The sequence below is a fragment of the Molothrus ater genome, chromosome Z (assembly GCF_012460135.2).
Source record: "Molothrus ater isolate BHLD 08-10-18 breed brown headed cowbird chromosome Z, BPBGC_Mater_1.1, whole genome shotgun sequence".
Taxonomy (NCBI): domain Eukaryota; kingdom Metazoa; phylum Chordata; class Aves; order Passeriformes; family Icteridae; genus Molothrus; species Molothrus ater.
Genome location: NC_050511.2, coordinates 1,186,982 through 1,202,679, shown reverse-complemented (window position 1 = coordinate 1,202,679; position 15,698 = coordinate 1,186,982).

Here is a 15,698-nt window from a genome sequence, read left to right as displayed (position 1 = left end):
TCTGCATTTATGGAGTACTTTTAATCTTGGGTGAAGTGTTTATGGACCATGGGCCTTGTTCCACTTTCAGCTGCATCTGTGCAAGCCCGTGCTTGGCTGGAGGAAGATAAATTAAAGGAGGGCAGAAATCACTGCAGTGTGTGCAACAACAAAACAAGAATTAACTCCATATGAAGCCCATTTGGCTCTAGCAGGGCTTATTTGTTTTCTCTGTGTTTTTCTTTACTCCTGCTGCTCACTGTGAAGGGAAGATAAAGAGATGGCTGTAGATTGCCTTGCATAATAGAGCAGAATTTATTCCAGAGATTTATTTGGTAAGGGAAAAAGAGTAGATCTTGGAGACCTTAAAATAGATCAAAATCCTATCTTTTCAGGCGCTGTACAGGTACTCACTAAATAAAGAGCCAGGGATCTGGCAGGGGTCACCCTGCATAAACCAGCAGTAAGGAGTGTTGGGGAGGGAAATGAAGGTCCAGAGCAAGCAAGGTGTATTAGCCAGGTCACAATACCCATCAGTGCCTCCCAGATCTCTGCAGTGCCCACTAAATACCTCTGCAGAGATGCTCTGGATAAATTATCAACCCCAGGAAGCACAGCTTCCCTCCAGGCAGTCTCAAGAGCTTGAGGTCTGTCCCTGAACCAAAACCCCATGTAACACTTATACACCACACATTATTCCCGAACCACCAAAGTCCTCAGAAATTTTTAGGAAAAGCTCCCTCCAGCTCCAAGCTCAGGGTCAGTGAAGGCTCATTTCCCTGGTGGAACTCAGGGCTCGTTGTGGAGCTGGAGTGATGAACCCTGTGTGTGAAGCACCTGCTTCTTCATGCTGCCCTGCTGACAGCCAGGCCCCCAGAGCTGATCCCTTGTGGTCTGCAGAGGCTGAACGTCTGCCAACACCTGCACTCACCTGGAGGGGCTCTGCTCCTTTCAGAGATCTCCTGGGGTGTTCACTGGTGGGTACCAGGAAGAACACCTTTGCCACATTTCTTTCCCTAGACCTGTGTGGTTTTTCAGACAAAGCAGAATCACAGAATCATACAATCATAGAATCATCAAAGCTGGAAGACACTCTAAGATCACTCTAAGATCACTAAGCCCAGCTGCCCACCCAGCACTGCCACAGTAACCCCTAAACCACATCTCCCAGTGCCAGATCCTAGCTCCTCTCAAACACTTTTCAGGGATGGTGACTCCACCAGCCCCATGGGCAAACTGATCCAATGCCTTACCAGCCTAACAGTGGAAAAATAGTTCCTAATATCTAATCTGAATCTCCCCTGTCTCAACTTAAGGCCTTTTCCTGTGGTCCTCCCACTTCAGCCACAGTAGAAGAGACCAGCCCCCACCTCACTGCACCCTCCTGTCACGGAGGGAGTTGTGGAGAGTGATGAGGTCCCCTCTGAGCCTCCTTTTCTTGAGGCTAAACAACTCCAGCTCCCTCAGCTGATCCTACAGAAGTTAGGTACACCTAGGGATTCTTAACCTTAAAAAAACCCCAAAAGACCAAACAAATTAACACACAACCCAACACTGGCACCTTCCCTAACCTTCCCCAATTTTTTTCTCTGCCTGTATGAATCAAGAAATTTCACTTCCAAAACATGCCCTGTGGGATTCACTAACACTTCAAACACTTTTTCTCATTTTAAGGACTGTGATGAGGCAGAGAACTTGAATGAAATAGAATAGTTTGGGTTGGAAGGGACCTTTAAAGCCCACCTCATTCCACCCCCTGCCATGGGCAGGAACACCTTCCACTATCCCAGGTTGCTCCAAGTCCCCTCCAAACTTGCCTTGGACACTCCCAGGGATGGGAGCCCACCTCCCTCACAGATAATAGTTCCTTCCCAATTTCCCATCCAGCCCTGCCCTCTGGCAGTGGGAAGCCACTGCCCTTGTCCTAATGGTTGTATACACACACACACACAGGACAATAATTACATTAATAGATGGAAGCGAGGACATTGCAGCCAGCATTTACCAAACACCTAAAACTGTATACAGAATTTACATTATGGGGTGATTCCAAGGAAAACTGGAGAGCATCAGCGATACAGGGAGTGAGGCTGTTCTCCTGCCCAGTTTTGCAGGTTCATGACATTTGGAGCACTCAGGCTCCTGGATGCTGACCAGCCTTTAAGACACAGTTACTCTGGGGTGTTTTCAGGCAGCATTTTTCTCATGCTGAGGATGTGCAATGAAGATCAGACTTAGAAAAAGCTCACTGTGCATTTAAGAAGTTGGATAGGTCTAAGCAGCCCTTTTTAGGGCTGCACCAGCTGCAGAATCAGGTGATTCACCATATGAGAAGTGTGTTGCTTTTGCCAGGGTTTGCGCTAGTGCAAGGTTATGGTTTTTGAGATCTTGTCCCAAGCAGTGCTATCATGAAAGAGGCAGCGAGATGTGGGAAACCTCTGTCTCTGTGCCAGAAAGAACAGATGTCTGTTAAACAACCAGACTCCCTCAAACATGTGTAACTGATAATATTCCAAATTAGTGTTCCAGGTAGAAATTCCGCAAGCAAACAGAGCACTTTATAATTTTTTTAAGCTCGGGAGACTGGTCTCTCTGCATCAGGGAGATGTGCTCAGTCCTGGAGCCTGTGCTGCTGGCCAGGTTCCAGGACTGAGTGTATCAGGTTTCTGCCTCTGTATTTGCACATGGTTTTAGATTTGGGAGGAGAAGCCCTTCCTCCTGTGACAGCCAGTCCTGGATTTCTGGATTTTCTGCTGCCCAAGTACTGCAAGTTGGAATGAATTTTAAAAAGTGTAGGTCCTGTTTAGGCTGTTAAGAGAAGGTAACTTCAGTTTTCATCCTTTCAGAGAGTTTTTATGCTCCTCTTGGTATTTTTTATTCCTTCCACGATTCAGAGCCTTACTTTGGTATCTAAGTAACTTTCTTTGCAGCTGAGTTTGGTATTAGGGGCCACTTTTCCATGTGCCCAGGCATCTAATGAATCAATGATTATCTTTCCTGTGGTATCTCTCTCTTATTTCAGGCATTTCAGTCATCTAAAACAGCAGCTTTGTATTTCCAGGTACTGAGTGTTCACCTTGCTGACTCACCTTCTCAACTCTTTGACTGCACTTGATTTGTTTCTATCACATGGGAGACTGGTGAGAGCATGGATCTGACTCAGCATAAACATATTTAGGAAGCTAATAAACCTATATTTTTCAGCTCTCTCGCTCCCCCTCTTGTTATGTTCCCTGTTACTGTTGAGGTTTTTCATGCATTGACCACATCCAGGTTCCACCCTTGTCCTCAGTCAACCTCTTGTTACTTGTGAGCTCTGAGCTGCATCTCCTGTGACTGTTTGATTCACCTGTTCTATCATTTTTTTGTCTCCTCAGCTCCTACTGAACTGAGATTGGTGGTATTCCCCATTCCTGGGAGTGTTTAAGGGCAGTTTGGATGGGCTTGGAGCAATCCAGGGCAGCAGAAGGTGTCTCTGCTACCCTGGTGTCAGGGGGTGGAACAGGGTGAAGATTAAGGTTCCTCCCAACCCAAACCATTCTGTGATCTCTTCTGCTCAGAATGACAGAACTTCTCAGGAGAGTCTTCAGCTTTTCAGAGTGGCAGATATAGAGGGGATGATGGGGTTTTGGGGCTGTGAAGTCCTGAGGGACTAACACTCCCGTGCAGACCAAGTTTCTAGTGGTGTTTGGAAACGATGAGTGGCTCGCGAGGCTGATGCCCTCAGAGCTGCTGGTGAATGTGGAGCCGCCAGCATGTGCCAAGTCCCGGGGCCGTAAATAAAACCAAACTGCCCCTCTACTAAGCCATGCATCACGTAAAACCCCTGGGAATGGGATCAGTGACTCGCTTCAAATGCAAATCGCTCTTGGTGCCGGCGGGCGCAGCCCCGGGTTCACGTACAGCGCCATTCTTCCAGCCCTGAAAGCCAGACAAGGCCTCCATGAGTAATAAAGTACCTAACTGGACTCTGACGACGGCTGCTCTGGGGCCTGTGTGTGAGTGTGGATGCGTGCGTTTGTGTGTGTGTGTCTGTGAGTGTGAGTGTGTGTGTTTTCGTGTGTGTTTTTGTGTATGTTTGTGAGGGGGTTTCCCTCGGCCCGCTCCTTCCCCCGGGCACTGCTGCTGTCTAAGTGGTGTGGGCCTGTCCGTCACGGTCTGCTGCCTCTTGGCCGGCTTCCACCTGGCAGCCTCTCCGCTAAACCCATCAAACAAAAATGCTCCTCCCTGGAGTCCCTCTTGCTTTCTGCGGGATTGGGAGCTGCCAGAGAGGACCTTGGCACACCATGCTATGGCAGCAGTGAGAGAGAGGTTTCCACCCTGGCCCACCACGTGTCACAAGGAGGGGTCTGTCTCTTACAAGGACAAATTTTTTAGCAGGGCTTGTTGTGACAGGATGAGGCGGAATGGCTTTAAATTGAAAGACAAGGAGGTGTGTATGGGATATTGGGGAGGAATTGCTGGCTGGGAGGGTGGGCAGGCCCCAAGCTGTGGCTGTCCCTGGATCCCTGGCAGTGTCCAAGGCCAGGCTGGACAGGGCTTGGAGCGCTTGGGATAGTGGGAGGTGTCCCTGTCCATGGCAGGAGGTGGAAGGAGGTGATCCTTAAAATCCTTTCCAACCTAAACCAGCCTAGGACTACTTATAATGAGCTAAAGAACATGCTATGCTGACCCAGACTCTGCGCATATCTAACAGCCTCACTCTAAAAATTTTGTTATCCAGAATCTGGGCTGGAGACTCAGATCACAACAGACTCTGTGGAAATAGTGTTGGGAGATGTCCATTTTTTGTCTGGACATCTCTGTAATTTAAGCTGTTGAAACCTGGATCTCAAAGTCTTGGGAAAAAAAAACAGAAATATGGTCTGTGGAGATCAGAGGAAATGATCAAAATGCTAAGGACAGAACAGCAGACAAAATTTAGCAAAACCGAGGAAAAAGAAAGATAAAATCACAATGATTGCATGAGAGGGAAGGGGGAGAATAATTTGGATTGATTGAAACATTTCAGATACAGCTGCTACAGAAACCTTTGCCAAGGGGAGTTTAGCAGTTGGGAGATGTGGATTGCTCACTATTACTGTCTCTAGAGGTGTATCTTCACTATTTTTGACACTCTCAATCTGCCTGCTTTCCTTTTCTTGTATCACAATGTAAATTGTTTGGGACAGAGACTCTCCTTTCGGTGCATGGTGGACTTTGCCTAGTAGGTCTCTGAGCATTGAAAATTCTACTGGCAATTATACTGAAGACAGCTTAACCCCGAGGAAGGGATTTTTGACAACCTAGAAACAGTCAAGATGCTCCTTTTTTCCTGCCAAAAAGTTAATTTGTGATGAATTATGGGTTTGAAGCATACAAGGAGTAGATACATAAACAGGAACACTAAGTTCTGTTTATGAGAAACCTGCAGAAACTCAAAAGCAACAAATCTTCCTTCACTCAGCCTTCATCCCATGGTCCTTCCAAAAGCCTCTTTCCAGTGGGCACTCCCCAACTTTTCCTTGGCTGTCTGGGAATGCTTTCAGGTAATTTTTGAGCCATGATAACCAGGAATCTCTGCTTTACTCTGCTTCCCCACCTTTGGTTTCTCAGAGTGTTTCAATAATTGCATCAATGATCAGACAGACAATGAGAGCCACAGTAAATATTTAATTGTTAAGGAGCATATGTGTTTAAGTCATGATGGGCCTTCCCTGCTAGGATCCTATTTATCTGGCCATGGATCTCATCTGTATATTCTATCCACCTACTTCAGCCCCCAGCTGAGAATCCCTGTCAAATCTTCCCAACACTCCTGGAAAGTTTAAAATTAGATCAAATCTCCGTGGGTGGCTCTTACTTCTAAAGTGGATGAAATCCAAACATGAGCCTGAGCTGCACACAGTTTGGAGGCTGCTCTGGGAGGCTGAATCCATCCAGCCACCCTTGTACAGAGGCCAAACCCTTACATTGCCCAAAGCACCGCCCCCAGAAACGCGTTAGGGCTGGGATCAAAGATCAGAGGGAACGGAGAATTGCCGCTGGACTAACCCCCCTCACCCCTAGCACGGTGAGAGTTTCATACCAACAGAAACACAGCAGCTATTTATTGTTTTTAATCACTTCGAGCTCAAACCTTTTCTTAAAAATGCTCCTTCAAACTTCAGGCTCTGAATCAGCCACGTGCCTGGGGCAGGTGTCCTGCAGGAGGACACGGTGGCCCACACAAGGCCAGGGGGTCACATTTCCAGGTGGTGGTTTGACCAAGTGGAGCACAACAGATGTGTGATGGAAATGTATGTCCATTCTCTGTACACAGGCATTTCCCTGAGTATATAGGCCATTTTCATCACCTCTGGGACACTATTTCTGCCAAATATGAATCTCTGAATTAGTTCCTCAGCATCCAGCGCAATAAATTTCCAATTCTGAAAGGGTTTCCAGACAAGCAATACCAAAGTTAAGTAATCATAATGTAAAAGTACAGTAATTTCCTTCTTCAATACAATATAAAACCCAGGAAAAAGATCCAGAAACATTTTAGATTAGAAGTGCCAAGGTAGTCAGACAAGAAGCAACTCAGTACTTTTCTTTTTTTCAATTTCAAAACTGAGATAATGGATATTCACAATTCGTAATATGGAGATTGACTTCCCATTTATCCAGGATGAAAAGCTCTCTGTAGGAGGTGAGCTCAGCTGAAGAAGGAATTTGGAGAAATACTTCTTGGAGTCCATCAGGTGGAACAACTCTTCTCATCTGGGATGTGGAACTAAGTCAGGGTGGTAACAGGCACTTTTTAATGAAAACAGGTCAAGACAGGGACTGTCTCCTATTTAGTACTCTGGTGGAGACACCACTCATCTGAAATATGAAAGAGCACTGATTTGCTGTCTCTTCTTCAAGCTATACACAATTATTCCTATAAATGAGAGCTGTTCCTACACAGACAGGGTGGATTTGAGCTTGGTGGTCCCTCACCCCACCTGAAACGTTCCAGAGTCTGAGCCAAAAGGGATAGGTCTTTCCTGGCTGGGCTTTAGGAGCTTGGAGGCACATCCTGCAGCAGCCTGGCTGGGGCTTTGGGAGTGTCATGGATACTGCCATGGAATCCTTTAGGTTGGAAAAGCCCTCTAAGCTCATGGAATCAACCATTCCTCAAGGCACTGCCAGGCCCACCAGTCACCCGTGTCCTCAGGTGCCACTGGGGACTCCATCACTGCCCCAGGCAGCCTGTTAAGGGGTTTGACAACCCTTTCCATGAAGAATTTTTCCTAACATCCAAACCAAACCTGCTCTGCTGTAATCCAAGGACGTTTCTTCCTGTCGCTTGTTGCTTGGGTGTCCTGAGCACAGTGTGCCTGTGGGTGGAAACCCTGCTGAGCCCAGCCCTGGATAGCAGGTGCCCAGCTGGGCTCAGTCCTATTCCTGCTGCCTTTGGGAACGTGGTGTGAATTATGCTCTGTATAAACATCCAAATTATGTCTGGGATCATGTTAACTTGGCTAGGGGAGAGGGGAAAAAAAGGAGGGAGACACGGGTACCTTTTGGGGGTAGGGTGAGGGACACAGACACCCTGCAGATTTCAAAGGCCCTTTCTTTGTCTTTCTTTGAGTTCTTTGAGCCCAGAAAGTTTATTTTCCCTCTGAGTCTTTCTTCTTTCTCTTTAAAATGAATGTTTACTTCTATTAAAATCCCTCCCAGACTACAAATGCCAGTCTTTCTCCACTTGTGATGCTGCACTCACCATCAAAACAGAATGAAAAGCCAGTCCTCCCAAATTCTGGGGGAAGAGAGGGTTTTCTTGTGGTTAAGCAGATTGCTCTCTGGGTCATTATGTACAACAGGAGTGCTGCAGAATTGTCCTTGTGCGTGAAATTCCCTTGAAAAAGTGGAAGTCACTTGAAGCAAGAAGGGTTGTTTTAATTTCACAAGGCAAAGAAACTTTGGGCTTAGACAAAACAACCTGGTGTGAGATATCAGCTGGGTGGTTTATCCTCACCAGGCTCCTCAGGGGTGGCTATGGGAACAGATCCGAAGCCAATTTAAATGACATATTGAATATTCAGATATCTGTAATGAAAAAGCAGTTTCTAGCACTGATTTTTTTTCAGTGCTGAAGGGAGCAGTGCCTCTGAGATAAAACTGAAAATGTCACTTCCCCTTGGGGCCCAGCTCCATTCTCTGGTAGGCAAAAGAGTGATTAACATATTTTCTTGTTTCTATTTCCCTGCTTTGCATTGGTCTTCCCAGCCCACATCAGGGAGAGGGTTAGAAAGGAGACGTGTTCCTGCTGAAAAGGCTTTTTAAAGTCTCCGATTTGGAACTTTTATGTAGGATTTCGACCCCCATAAACAGGGAGGCAGCAGCTGTGAGCAGCAGGGAGGGTGGCTGGGAGGGCAGGGTGTGCAGCAAACAGCTGGTATTTGTGTTGTCAGCCTGCAAATGCTGTGTTTCATACACTGTGTGGTTGTGATACTGGTGCAAATGGATGTGCTCAGATGCGGCAGATCTCCAAGAAAGTGCAAAACATTAAAAAAACCCATTTCTGCAGCCGTGTCCTGCTGCAAGATGCACCACCAGGAATTCCTGAGCCCAAGATGTCACTTGCAGCTTGGGTAGCCTTTACTGCCTTAAAATCGTCTAATCCTGCCCTAAAAACCTCTAATCCTGCCCAACTTGTCCCCACTGAGGCCAATGTCATCATGTCCACAGTTTCTACAGCTTCATGAGACAAGCAATGAAAAAATATTGGGCCAGATGACCTTTAAACCTCCCTTCCAACCCAAACCATTCTGTCATAAAAAAGACTCCCGTGACACCATTTTTGAAGCTTCTACCTGGTGGTTCAATTTTTTGTACTCCTGCAGCTGGGCTGCAGGAGTGTGGATGCAAAGGCAGGCAGACTGGTCATCAAAATGGGACCTGCAACATGCTTTTTGATGCTGTACAAAAAAGTGAGTATTTAGAGATGTGCCTTCTAATTACCCACGGAGATGATAACTATAAACCTCTGCTCCTGGGCATGGTTACAACACCCTTCTTTCTTTTAAGGCAGTTTCCTTGTTTCCTTGCCACGTTTTCTTAAGCAGCTCTGAGGCTGGAGCATAGGGATCATGGTGGGAACTCAAAACCCAGCACAAGCAGATGCCTCGCCTCAGAATATTTGTAGCTGTTGATACCAGTGGTGAAGCTTGGCAAAAGCCATGTGATGTTAAGAGGAAGAATGAGCTCAGTTCAGCTAATTCTCATGAAAATGGGAATCGAAGTCACAAGTGCCAGCAAGAACCTTCTCAAAAGTGTTTGCTGCCTGTTGACTCACACTGCTGTGGGCAAGCAAGGCACAGCCAGGATTTGGGTTACTCTCTTAGTGCATTTTATAATTTTTCTTGTAAACAGGACAAATATCTGGTAAGAAAAAATAATTTTATGGAGGTTCAATATGTATTTTTATGTGGTGAGGACAAAAGCCAAAGAGGATGGTATGTAAGAGGTTTGCAGCTCAAATATTTGGCTTTTCATTGTATTTAAAGCTGGTTCTAAACAACAGTGTTACTGAATATATGTGTTTTCCAAAGTCCTAATTTCTTAAATCAAACAATTCCTGTATATAACTGTAGTGTTGCCAGGCTATGGGGTGTCTTTCACAATTCTTGTCATTTCTAGACATTTCTTGCATTTCTTGTCATTTCTAGACATTTCTTGCTCATCTAGATCCCAATTTCTTGTGTTTGTGAGAAATTCAGCTTTTGTTAAGAAAACAAACAAAGTTCCTGGCCATCTTAATTGTAAGGTTAAAAAACAAAAACAAAAACAAAATGAGAAAGAGGACCTGGAGATGCTGGGGATTCTCTAAGGAAATAATAAATGGTGTTTTCTAGATTGCCTGGAGGTGTAACAACTCCTCAGGTTTCCTCCAAGAGGTCTCCTCCACAGCCTCCCTGGCAAAGCTATCCATTAGGGGTTGAGGAGGCTGCGTCTCAGCTGTCAGCCAAGGAAGGTGCAGAATGTGCAGCAAAGCTTCCTGCCCATGGACAGGAAAGCTGCTGGCTTGGGGATGTCCTTCCTCGTGTGTCTGGCAGCTGGTCACGGAATCACGGAATCACGGAATCACGGAATCATGGAATCACGGAATCACGGAATCACAGAATCACGGAATCGCAGAAGGGTGGCCTGGGGATGGAAGGGGCCTTAAAACTCATCCCATTCCACCCCCTGCCATGGGCAGGGACACCTCCCACTATTCCAGGTTGCTCCAAGCCCCATCCAGCCTGGCCTGGGACATTTCCAGGGATCCAGAGACAGCCAAAGCTGCTCTGGGCACCCTGGGCCAGGGCCTGCCCACCCCTCACAGACAGGAATTTTTCCCCAATATCCCATCTGTCCCTGCCCTCTAGTAGGAAGTCATTCCCTGGGTGCTGCCACGCCATGCTCTTGTGAAAAGTCCCTCTTCATGTTTTCTGTTGGCTCCTTCAGGCACAGGACAGACACAATTAGGTTTCTCTGGAGCCTTCTCTTTTCCACCCTGAACAATCCCAATTCTCTCAGCCTTCTCTACTCACATAGAAAAGGTCTAAGAAAGTGGATTGAGTATTTCCTGCTAGGCAGGAGACATTCAATGAATTGAAGTAATGACACCTCAGAGCCAAAACTGCACTTTTTAACCTGCCTTGGTAGCTGCAAAGGTGAAACAGAGATGTAGGAAGGGCAGGGACCTCGGCAGTCTCCTTAGCTCCCTGGTCCTTAAAAGATCCAGGTGTTCTAGCTGAAGTAAGACACCAAAACTCACGGCACCCCATGAGTTTCGTGAGTGAGTTTCATGGCATCCCGTGAGTTTCCCAGCAGCGCTGGAGCTTTAGGGAAAACTCGTTTCATGTGAGCCCTGGTGGCTCCTGGGGAGCTGAGAGCAGCCAGGAGCGCCTCCTTACCCAACCCTTCCAGCTGTGAGTATCGGTGCCACTCAAAATAGATGGGAAATCTGCTGCTACTCGTCGCCAGAGCATGGTGGGTGGTGGAGCCCTGCCAAATGTGGGTGTGTGCAGCCTGGCAATGGATCCACGGCGCAGAAAAAAAAAGGGAACGTGCAGGATTGTTCAGGGGACGTTTGTGGAGCAGTTAGGCAGGGGGATTGTCTGATGGAGGCTGCAGACACCTGAGGTCCTGCAGCATCTCCTCGATGTGCAGAAGGGCCAAACTTACACTTGGAAGGATGCTCTGACAGCTCCAATGCTCTCCCGTGCCAGGATCTCTCCTGGGTCCAACCCTGCCTGCATCTGGACGTTCCCTAATTCTCCCTGAGCCCCTCAGTGCCTTTAGCCCCTCATTTTCCCTGAATCACCCTACCAATCACCCACGGAACAATGGCACTATTACACTGCGAGAAACCTCTTCACAAACTCATCTCTACAGACATTGTAGCAACAGCATAAAATATCCTTAGTTTAAAAAAAAGTCTATTCCTTGAGCAGGAAAAATATGGAGTGGTCAAAATAATTGAAAGAATGGTGGTAGGTAGAGGTTTACTTACAAATACTTGAGTTTGTGTGGTTTATTGTTCTACTCATCAGCATTTTGGGCAAGAAAATTACTTGAATCTGAATATGTATTACTGCCTTCACAAACTTTTTATTGCAGTTTTTGGATTGTTGCACAAAACTCAGTACAACTGACATCAGCTATTAAAACCTAATACAGCTGGTAGAAAGGAAAATCTCAGCAGCTGAGAGAGGAAGAGAGAATTCCCTACTTCCATTTGTTTTGTAATTGTGCCCAGTTTCTGTATTCCCTGGGGATCTTTCAAAGACCATGATTACAAAATGCAGGAAGGTGTGTTTGGGAAGCTGAAGCACCAGACAGTAGTGCCCAAAAAAGGCCTTCAGATGGATTTATCAAAAAATTTACTACCTCCAGAGTTAATGAAAGCCTTTGAACAGAGTGGTGTGATGCACAGGAGATGAAGGATTTGCTGCAGTTTGTTGCGTGGTGTTGGGAGACGTGCCATGAGCCCTCATAATGCTGGCAGTGACACCCTCCCCTCACTGTGCACTCACCCAGCCTGCTCCTCGAGGCTTCAGGGGACACTGACACAGCCAGGACAAGGCAAAGGAACAGAAATAATAAGGGCTAGATGGAGACATTAAGTGTTTTGTCATTTCAGATCCTTTTCCCTGCCACCACCAGCAATAAACTCATTTTGTAAGAAATTATCCCAAATAGGAATTCACTTTTCTTTGTCTTTTTCCACCAAAAACCACCCAAAACTGGGGAGAGAGACAGAAAGAGAGAAGGTGAGCACACCATACCCCTTACTTTTCTGGGGATCATGATCCTATTTTACTGTGTATCAGGACAATGCTGAAAAAAAAAAAAGTATGTCAGTTTGGGAATATTTTGCAGGTGGGGTTATAAGTCAACTAAAAAATGAAACAAAAAAATCTCTTGGCGTCCTTCTTTCCCAGACACAGCCAAGATTCCTGCTTTGACTTGATCCAGGCGAGGGAGGGAGTGCAGCCTGTTCCTCCAACACACTGAGATGCAAGGGGTGTTTGTTTTCTGTTATCAGCAAAGGGTGGTGATGAGCTTACTGTCCATGAGATAAACTTTTTTTTTATTACTGTGGGTTAGATCAAGTGCACCATGGTTTGGAACAAAAATGAAAGACAAAAATCCCCCCCAAAACTGGAAAAAAATCTCCACCCTTCTCTTTTGCATTGGTGATAAAGTGCTATTTTTTGTCAGAGTGCCCACCCTGAAGCATGCTTTAATAATATTAGTGGATATTACATGCAGAGCGTCTTTTCATGTCACATGAGCCAGGCTTGAAAGCAAATCCCAGCCCCTCTGTGAAATCCACTTGATCCTCGTGTTGAAACACAGCTATTTCCAGATGATACAAAGCACCTGTTTAACAGGGAACTCAGGCAGGAAAATCCCATATTCCAGTCAGAATGGCAGGAGGAACTTCTTGGCTGTTCAACAGAATTACTCACTGACCACACAGGGCAGGTTACAGGTCACTGTCGTACTTCCACAGAAATTGTTCCAACATGGAAATGTTTCAACAGCTCCCTGACCAGGGCTGAGTCAGAAAGCGTTGTCCTCTGCTCCCACCTCAAACATGCACCCATATTTTGCCATGACGAAAGGGGACCAGTGGTCAGCTGCCACGGCTAGAGGATGATGTGTCATTAACGTAATTATGATGTTGAGGAGAGAAAAAGATGGTCCAAAGAGCAGCAGCAAGTCAAGGCACTTTCTTAGGAAGGAGAGCTTTGAGAGCATTTCAGAGGGAATCACAGAATGGTTTGGGTTGGAAGGACCTTAAAGCTCATCTCATTCCACCTCTGCCATGGGCAGGGACACCTTCCACTGTCCCAGCCTGCTCTGGGACACTTCCAGGGATCCAGGGACAGCCACAGCTGCTCTGGGAAACCTGTGCCAGGGCCTCCCCACTCTCACAGGGAAGGATTTCCTTCCAGCACCTACGCTAAATTCCCCCTCTGAGTTTAAAACTGTTGCTCCTTGTCCTATGACTATTTCTTCCCTGTAAAAAGTCACCTTCCAAGGCAGAGGAGATGCTTCTCAATGCAACAGGGCATTAAATACAGCAGAAACTTTTTGAGAGAGCAGTTGGAGACTACTCAAAATAAATTGCTGGAGGATACTTAGGGACCCGTTCTTCTTATGCTTGCAAAAGCTGAATGACTAGTTTTTATCCAGATTCATTCCTAGCTGTTACAAAATCACTCATATTCTGCAGTGTAATTAAGATGACCTCTCCCCTTCCCGTCTTCACAGCACCACACCGTAATTCAGGGATGTAACTTATGGGTCTGACACCATCCCTCACTCACGGGATCATCCCTGGGGCACAGGGACCCACGGGACACACGCTCCCAGAACCCCACCCGGGTGCTTAAAGCTGCACCAAAAGCACCAGCAAAGTCACGGCGCCCACCAGATGCGCTGCCAAACCTGAGGAGGATGTCTCCCATGAGCAGGAGTGCGTGGATAAGAGAACAATGCGATTTGGGGCAGACAAAAGGCTTGAAATCTGAGCCCACCGAAGTATCCCGGCAGCAGCTGCAGCAAACACTTCCCGGGCAGATCCTGTTAAAGGAGAAGGATCTGCATTCACCCAGCTCCCCCAGGTGCCATCACAGCAAGGAGAATGAAGATCTTTTGCTGTCCACAGCTCCCTGACAGGAGGGGGCAGCCAGGTGGAGATCAGTGTCTTCTGCAACGGAACAAGTGATAGGATGAGGGGAAACAGCCTCAAGGGGTGTCAGGTTGGATATTGGGGAAAATTTTCCATGGAAAGGGTTGTCCAGCCCTGGCACAGATTGCCTGGGTAGTGTAAGAGTCTCCATCTCTGGAGGGATTTAAAAGCCCTGTGGATGTGGCACCTGGGGACATGGGACAGTGGTGGCCTGGCAGTGCTGGGGAATGGTTGGATTCAATGGTCTGGGGGTTTCTCCAACCTAAACCTCTCAATTATTCTATGATTTCCATCAAGCAGTACAGAGAGAGAAGGGCCAGCTGGATGATCCAGCCTGGACACAGAAGGCTCCTTGGTGCCCTAGGGCTGCGAAGACTTTTGGCATTCCAGTCCCAGCCAGAGGTCTTCCATGGTCAGTGGAGATAATGGACACTTGTTTCGTATTTATCCTTCTTCTTAGGGAGGAATGGACACTCCTGAAGAACCCCTCAGGCTCTGCTGCCTGCAGAGAGGATCTGCATGATCACACGAGGGGAGTACACCAGGAAGCTGCTCTATTTCCAGTTGTGTCCTCTCCAAGGAGTAATTTTTATCTGCATTGATATTTACATTTTTTCATAGCCAGTTTTGTTTCCCTACTCAATGTCAGGGATGTTGGAACAACCTATTCTTTATCAGAGCATTTCATTCCCGAGATGTTTCCAAAACAGTTTTCAGTGCAGCTTTTGTAGTGGTCCCATCACCAGTGTGTCTCTGAGCATCATGTAACCACGATTTCAGTGGCAAGCGAAGCATCATCACTTATGCTGCACACAGGCTGCAGGTGCTTTGGAGGTTTTTGTTGATTTTTTTTTACGGTTTGGGAGTGCTCCCCGTGTTTTCCATCAGGGCATATCTGCAGAAGTACAACGCTGAAGCTGCAGAACAGGCACACTTCCAGATTTCACCAGCTTTAGTCCCAGTATCAACTGTTTGCAGACAGCTGTCCCTGTAATCTGCAGGCTGCAGCTTGTGCATAAGGGAAGCCAAAATAATGCAGATTACTGGAAAGCTGATGGGCAGAGATGGCCAGGAATATTCTTCCTCTTACTGGTGAAGATGTGTAGGGTGTTTTGTTTTTTTTTGTTTAAACTCACATTTTGGATGTAAAGGGAGAAGCTTAACTCCCCAGAATAGGCTTATTTTATTTGGAGTTTTTAATTTGCTGCCAAATTCTTGTTGTTTTTCTTCTATTTCTTGGAATTCGTATTCATATGTGTAAGAAAAACCACATTTCCTTTCTCCTTCCTGCCATTCAGGTGTTCCTGTTGTCATTTGCTGACAGTGACAAAGAGCTTTCTAAATTTCAGTCACTTAGAAAAGCTGAAAATACCTACAGAGCTTCTGCCTGGGGACTTGCAGCCACATGCAGAGGCCTGTGCACAGCTGGGAAGTGCCACTGACTCATTATTAAGGATCTCAGCCAGGTGGACATCTAAATCCAGATAATCCATGTGCTGATATACATAGAAAGAGAGGA